Source organism: Corvus brachyrhynchos, unplaced genomic scaffold (genome assembly GCF_000691975.1).
Source record: "Corvus brachyrhynchos isolate BGI_N302 unplaced genomic scaffold, ASM69197v1 scaffold11, whole genome shotgun sequence".
Taxonomy (NCBI): Eukaryota; Metazoa; Chordata; class Aves; order Passeriformes; family Corvidae; genus Corvus; species Corvus brachyrhynchos.
In genome coordinates, this window is record NW_008236965.1 from 1,217,559 (window position 1) to 1,225,104 (window position 7,546).

A 7,546-nucleotide genomic window follows, 5' to 3' on the forward strand; every position below is an offset into this window, starting at 1 on the left:
ACAATTATAAAAACTTAATTTATATTTTTGATAGATTTTTTAAAATCTTAGAATACTTGTTCCTTAATAAACACACACAGATAATTCCCTCTAATAGTGATTCCTTGCTTGATATTGATATGAGTCAATATTAGACTCGTTCATTTATCAACAGTCCTAAATGTTTGCAATGATTTTGTTGCAAACACATCTGAAAGCAAACTGAGAAGTCTGTGTTCCCTACAGCAAGTTCTTAGCAACATTCTATGTGAAATATGTAGCAGATGAGTAAGGAACTAACTGACTATATGTGGAAAATGCGGAAACTACAGACTACAAGGAGATCTGCAAAGCACCATTAAGAATCTGACCACTGGGATTATCAGGTATTTAAGAATGAAGATGTTCTGGTCTGTTATAAGCATAGACACATATGGACGTTTATGACAAAGGTATATGGAACAGAACAGAACGATTATCAAGACACTCTTCAGAGCTGAAAGAATCACCAAGTGACTGATTGCACTTGAAGTGCAATGGCTTAAAGAATATGGGAGAGCCCCAACAGCACTCTGTTTGTACAATTTCTCCATAAACTGCTAGTCTAATTATATGTAGGATAGTATGAGCTAATACGCTTTTATCACACTTAGCAATGAAAAGTCAGCGTTCAGGTGTTAACTGCATCTAACACTGCATTTAGACTGTCCTTTAAAATCCATTTTCTATAGCATTGATTTTACAACTAATAATTATTTTTCTCTCTGTTACCAGCTCACCATAATTAGAAGAAATACAAATAAAAGTGAAAAGTAAATGTAAAGGTTGCAGTAGTGCTTTGCTGCCAACACTCATACTAAGAAGGCAAATTTACTAGCTGTTACCTTGATAAACAGTTATTTGTGCATAATCAAGCAATACCTTAGGATGTTGCAGGGGGTAGAAAACATTCTCAATTAGTTTTTTGATCATCTCCTTTCTATGTCTGAAAAATATAAGATAATCTCGGGCCGACTTTGCAATGTGGGAAAAGAAACAGCCTAGCAGCAGATTCTCCTATCAGAACAGAGCTTTTATAGAGATGACCTCAGAAACCTCAGAAAGATACCATGCATGTACATTGTCCTCAGTATTAAGGTGTCCCATAATCCTTTGCCCTATAAAGGTGCTTCAATGACTTGTTTGTACTGCAGTGACTCCCTGTGGTCTGAGTCACAGCAAAGCAGCATTACTGAACAGTCACTAAAATTTAACTAAAACCTGTTGTCTGCTTTTCACTACAATAGAGTTAATTTTCTTCATAGTAGCTTGTATGGGGCTATGGTTTGGGTTTGTGGAAAAATAGTGTTGGGAATACAGGGATGTTTTCATTATTGCTGAGCAATTCTTATACAGACTAAAATATGAAGAGAAATAACAAAAAATAAATGCAAGTGGACATTTTCAGTACCAAGTTTTAGGTCCTTATACAGAAAAATGTGATCAAAAAGCAATGTAAAACATGGCTTAGTTTTAACTTTGTAATTTTTTTTGTTTTTCAGAATACACACCCATCTCTTGCTGCATTTATGATGCAAAATGTGGAAAGGAATAAATACAAGATAGAACGCTAACAATAATATCCCGTGTTTAACCTTTTGCAACGTTATTACATATGCTTTGGTTGTTTGAAATATGTGAGCACGAAAGCAGGAAAGAAAGAACAAGGTTTATTTTTGGTCTGTACAGGGCTAATAACATGCTGCCAAATGTTTAACAATTTTAAGGACATGAAGGTGTTACATGCCAGTGTTTTAAAGATCCATTAGAAAATGTTCTGTTATAGACAGAAACTGAATGTGCTTATCTGTTTTGTGTTAAAGGTGTTGACCTAGCGAAAGGCATTTTTACTATTTTTCTTTCTCTTGGATGAGGAGTTTGTAGTCTGCTTGCAGCATTAGTAGACAAGTTCCCTATAGAATTTATTTTGTGACTATTATTGGAGCAAACAGAAGCCTTTTTTTCTGTTCTTCCTAGCAGAAAATTAAACAATGTCACAATTTTGAGTGGGTATGAACTGACATTTTCCTAGTGCCTTTAGAATGCAATGATTTAGGCAAAAAAAAAAAAAAAATTGCTAATATTTTTCATAAAATTTAGTAAAATAAAGATGCACTGAAATCTTGGAACTGGATTCTACAAATCAATAAATACACATCTTGAGAGAAAAATATTAATGCAAAAATAAGTTTATGATTTTCTACCTATATCCACTGTAAACACCAAAGACAGAAAAAACTGAGTTATTTATATTCTTTTTATGTTTTGTTTCTGTATAGCTATCAGATATCTTCTTGCAGTTTATGCACCAAGCCATTATTGCTTAGCTAGTTTCTTGCAGGTGTCACAGAAACATTGATGAATGAACTATTAGTCCCATTTGGAGGCTGGATCTCCAGTTATATAGGGATAATGATTTTTTTTAAATACAGAATTGTTGAAATATTTCTATCATATTTTCTGTTAATTTTTCTGACGCAAATCCTGAAACCATCATACCCACTTCAGACACTTGCACTTTCTCACTTAGCCTAATTTTTAACTGTTAAGGTCTTCTTATTGGACTCGTGGTTGCAAGTATTAAAGCACCAGTACAACTTTCCACCCACCAGTTTACAGTTCTGATCTATAATGAACAATTGGACTGACCAGGAAAGTAATGGTTTAAATGGAATCAAACATGCCAGGCAAAGAATCAGACAAAAAACTTACAAGATCAAACTCTTGAACATTTAGAAGGACAAACCTGAGTTCTGGAGGACAAAAGGAAGTGTATGTACTGAAAAAAATCTGATCGGAAGTGACAGGCTGAGACTGTGTTGTGGAAAGTAGGAAGTTTGGTAGAAGAAACTGAAAGACAGAAACAATCTTGTAGGAATGGCAAAAGAATCCCAACAAACCAATCAACGAAACAAAACCCCAAAAACGTTATAAAAGGATCCACAACAAAATTGTAGTCCGGAGGTCAGAAAATTAAGATTTATTTAATCCTTTATTAAGCCTGATCCAAGTGGAAGAGACACTGGAAGACAGATTCTGACATCCTGACAGTACCATGCTAATTCCATACCCATCCATCAGATTTCACTGTTTTATGTTTTGTTCTGTATTGTAACTTTCTAACATATTGTTTATCATACAAAATTTAACTTTTGTTTTAGGTTAGAAATATTAAAACATAAGTTCTTACAGAAGCAACTGCTGTTATCCAAATACCCCATAGCATTTGTACTGCTCTTTCTTATTTGTGGAACATTAATGTATCTTCGAGAATTTAAATTCATGAGGCGACCTCTTATACACAGTTTTGTACAAGCCAGTTCCTTTAAGTTCCTAAACCATTGATCATGGAGTCATAGGATGATTTGGGTTAGATGGGGCCTTAAAGATCATCTATTTCCAACCCCTCTGCCATGGGCAGTGCCCTCTTCCACTAGATCAGGTTGCTGAAAATCCCATCCAATCGGATCTTGAAAACTTCCAGGGATCTCCATCCATAACTTTGTAAATTCTCTTTACAATAAGTGGAAATTTTTTCCCCTGTCTCTCCTGAGTAGATACTGTATAAAAAGGAAGGCATGTCAAGATATTCTGTGTTGTCCTTCTGTCACATAGACTTGTTCTATTTTGTATGGAGAGTTGCTTATACTTTTGTGTTTCTTCAGCTAAAATTTTGGGACACCGATATATGTGCAGAATCTAGGACAAGAAGAATGGTTACAAAGAAATTGTTGACATTTTCTTATTTCTCTGTTTTGCAGAAAACATCTCACTTAATAGGATTTTTACCTTGAAATAGATTTTTCAAACAACTTACACGGAAGAAAGGAAATTGCATTTTACATTTGATATGTAAACTGGGAGAGAACATTGGCAAAAAATTTCTGTAAAATAATTTGACCACTTTTGAGGGCATAAAGAAATTTGGAGGCAAGGGAATCCCCACAAAGCCAAAATGGTTTAATATTTGCAAGAGAAGTTCAACAAAACATAGAGAGTATTCAGAGGGACCCACATTCTTGTTATGTTTGTTCGGATGAGAGCAAAAGGAAGAGATGGAAAGAGAGGGAGGGAAAGAAAAAAAAGAGGGAGTGAAAGAGAGAAGTGACAACTCTTGAAATTGCAGTTTATTTCATTCAATAAAGGTAAAAGAGCACCAAGGTCATTATGCAGTGTCCAAACAGGGTCACACAGTGTATATCCAGCAGAGGGAGATTTATTTGACCTAGAGAATTAGTTACTAAACATCTTCCTTTAAAAAAAAAAAAAAAAAAAATTGTGTGTTTGCGTATGTTAGGATGCCCTTGAATTCAGTCAGCTGTGAAAGCTTTTCAAGATCCATCCAGCTGTGAATGCCAAAAAGGCAAATTTTGATTCCAGTGTACAATTCCACTCTCCTTTGGAGTTGTACCCGTCCTCAATCTGGAATAACACCATATAGTATAATAGAAGGCTTTTTACTGCAATCCATGTCAAATTATATTACAGTAAGAGAAGAAATAAACTATGATGAATATTAATAACTTTTTGTGGTAAAGAATATTAAACATTCACCTTATTATAATTAAAAAGAGTTAATTATTTTGTTTGTTTTCAACTCTTTCTGGGAAAAAGATTGTTTTAACTGGAATAATGAAATATTTTCTGTATTCCAATTTCCATTGGTGAGGCTCTACAGAAACTGAGGCTACATGCCAAACACCTGCTCCTTGGACTGCATGATAAATTGATTTAAAAAAAAACCCCAAACCCCACCCTTTTTCCTTTCCTATAATTTCCTTGCTGTACTGTCATTACACAAGTATTTAATGGGAATGGAGGACAATGTTAAAACAATTTATATACACAGAAATACATTTAAATAAATGCATTTAAATAAATATATTAAATAATTAAAAGCTGAAGAAGAAATTTAAATGTTTGGGTTAGATGGATTTTTTATGAGAAATGTGCAAATGAAAAAAATATTGTTTGTTGGGATATATGTGTAAAGCCTTGAACAAGAACTCATCCCTTAAAGGCAAATAAATTTATCTTTTATCTTGTAACTCAACTCAGAATAAAGATTTTCAGTTAGTTGTTCCGAGGTAGTTTCTTTATATGAAGCCTTAATAAGCTGGAAAAATGTGGTTTCGTGCAAGTGACTCACAGGGCTTTCTTTGAAATAGGAGGAAAAAAAGCTTTGAGTTGTGTAATAGCATCAAGGGACACCTTTCCTTGCTTTAGAGAATAATTTATTCAAGATTAATTGCAACAACTTATCAGAATATAAGCAACTTGGCTTCATGATAGGACTATATAAAAATCCTTTTCTTAGGACAGCAACCACTCTTCACCTAGAAAAGGCTCCCCTCGTGAGGCACTCGTGTTCTCTTCAGTAAAGGCACCCTTCATGCCTATTGAAGCATTTTTGTCTGTCACCTCCTCGGCCACTTCCTTCACACCATTCTCCAGTTAGATCTTCCAACAGTAGCCTCATGTAAAAAATTAAGGGGTTTTTTTTAAAGAGATTTCTAAAATTTTTTCATCTTTTTTTTAGTTTATGTACATGGCAAATTTAAAAACACAATGGCCCATTAAAAACCACAATTAAACAGCTTAAGGCAGTATTTCAGCTTCAAGCTCTTTTATGACCTACTGCTCTAAAAAGTTGAAGAGTAAGCTTGAAAAGAGATTGAAGGTTAAAGAATGACAATGCTTAACAGTCTGCTATGAAAAACACCTTAATCCTCGAGGCAGCATTTGTCTATGCTGTGAAGACCAGTGTGAGGACCTCTGTACCCATTGAGTCCTGTGGTAAAATTACACAAAGCAGATGAAGGCATCATTTAGAGAGACTTGGGTTGGATCATGGCATGTGGGCCTGCACAGGGTCCAGTGGTGCATTGCTGTTACCGATTAAACTCGTAAATAATGAGCTCAAAATGTTTTGAGCAGCTGTTGGTGTAAAAGATCAGGTTCATCCTCAGCCGGAAAGAATGAAGGTAACACAGTTTAAAGTGCTCTGGAACAGACCAGACTCCCAAAGGATTACACCCCAAATGTTCTTGAACTGCAATCTAGTTTGTGCTGTTTTGTTTTGATTTTGGTTAGACTTGATTTCAAAAACATGTTAATTATTCATAGGCACTCACAGTTTGTATAAATACTGTTGAGATAATGCTGTTTTTTATTAATCTACTTGCTTCAGTTTTATCTCTGTTATTTGTACTGTGGTTTGGCCATGAAAATAACAATTAAACACAAATTCAAGTGCAGATTTGTAGGGTATGAAAACAGACCTCTGACCTCAGGTTGTTTATTGGGGAGCCAATCTTTTAAATACAGTGGGGGCATTTGCCCAAGGATCATCAACACAATTAAGATGACAGACTACTGAGCTGTCACAGAGAGAAACGTGGTAAAGATCAAATGCCGTTCTGAACAATGTCTCTGCTACTCTTTGGATCACTTACAATCTTTATGTTGTTGTATTATGCACTTGCACGTGGGTCACTATTATAAAAAGAATCATCACTGATGTGTCTCTGCTGGCCTGCCAGTACCTTTTGAATTTATCAGTCGTGTGTTGGAATCTCTTCTCCAGGGTTGTTATTGGAAATAATTTGTAAGCTGGGTGGAAAGAAAAGTAGAAATTAGGTGTGGACATTCTTTCTGAGAAACTCCAAGCTTTCACATGTGCTGCTGAAACCTTAGTTATCCATGCCTAATCTGGATTTCTCTGCAACACAACAGGAGAAAGGAGTTGGGACATGATGATGGTCGAACTCATGTTTCTAGTTTTAGCTGGTTTAAGATGGATTTAGAAAAAGAAATGAGGAAAAATGGGGACACCCAAAATTAGCAAATTATTTAGGCATTTATTTTGCATAGTAAGCCTCTTGAAATGATGTAATTCTGCCAAAATTGTTGATATTTTTAAGGGCCTAAAGTATTTACTCTGTGCACTAGAATTTTAAGTAGATATCCAGTTGTTGATTAAAGGAAAAACAAAACCACAATTAATATTTGTTGTAGCCATAATTATTCAACCTTTCTTGGGATCTGCAATCTCTTTCACTAATATATTCAACAATTTTCTGTTATTGGATAATTTTCTACTATTTTCCAAAAAAGGTCTATGAAAACTTTATTAACTGTAAATAGTTTACTGTTGTGGAATATTTGGCAAATGCTGACATAGTGCATAAAATTCCACGATCAAGTTTTACCTTGATTTATACTGAACAAAAATCTTATTCAAGGAAACTAAAAGCTGTCTATGCTATTACAAGCCTCAAATCATTCACTGATCATTCACTGGTAGTTTTTTTTACTACCCTGTGCCCATTTCAGGGTTTCCTGCAGTAAGAAATTATTTTTAATAATAAGAAAACATTTAAATATTCATTAAAATTAGTTGATTAGTTCTAATGCTTTATTAATTCAAAATTTAAATTAAGAAAAATGCTTTATTTTCTTCAAATCACAATACATATCCAAGAAAAACAATTTTCAGTGAATTTTTTTTTTTCAATTAGGTCAAATT

The 7,546-nt window shown here is 34.3% G+C and overlaps 1 long non-coding RNA gene across 1 annotated transcript; it reads left to right on the forward strand.

Moving 5' to 3' along the window:
- The first annotated feature begins 280 nt into the window (after positions 1–280).
- Positions 281–3,233, forward strand: LOC108445244. Its single transcript, XR_001860018.1, has 2 exons — positions 281–365; positions 1,521–3,233. It is a non-coding gene; the product is annotated as an uncharacterized LOC108445244 (long non-coding RNA).
- The last annotated feature ends 4,313 nt before the right edge of the window (positions 3,234–7,546 follow it).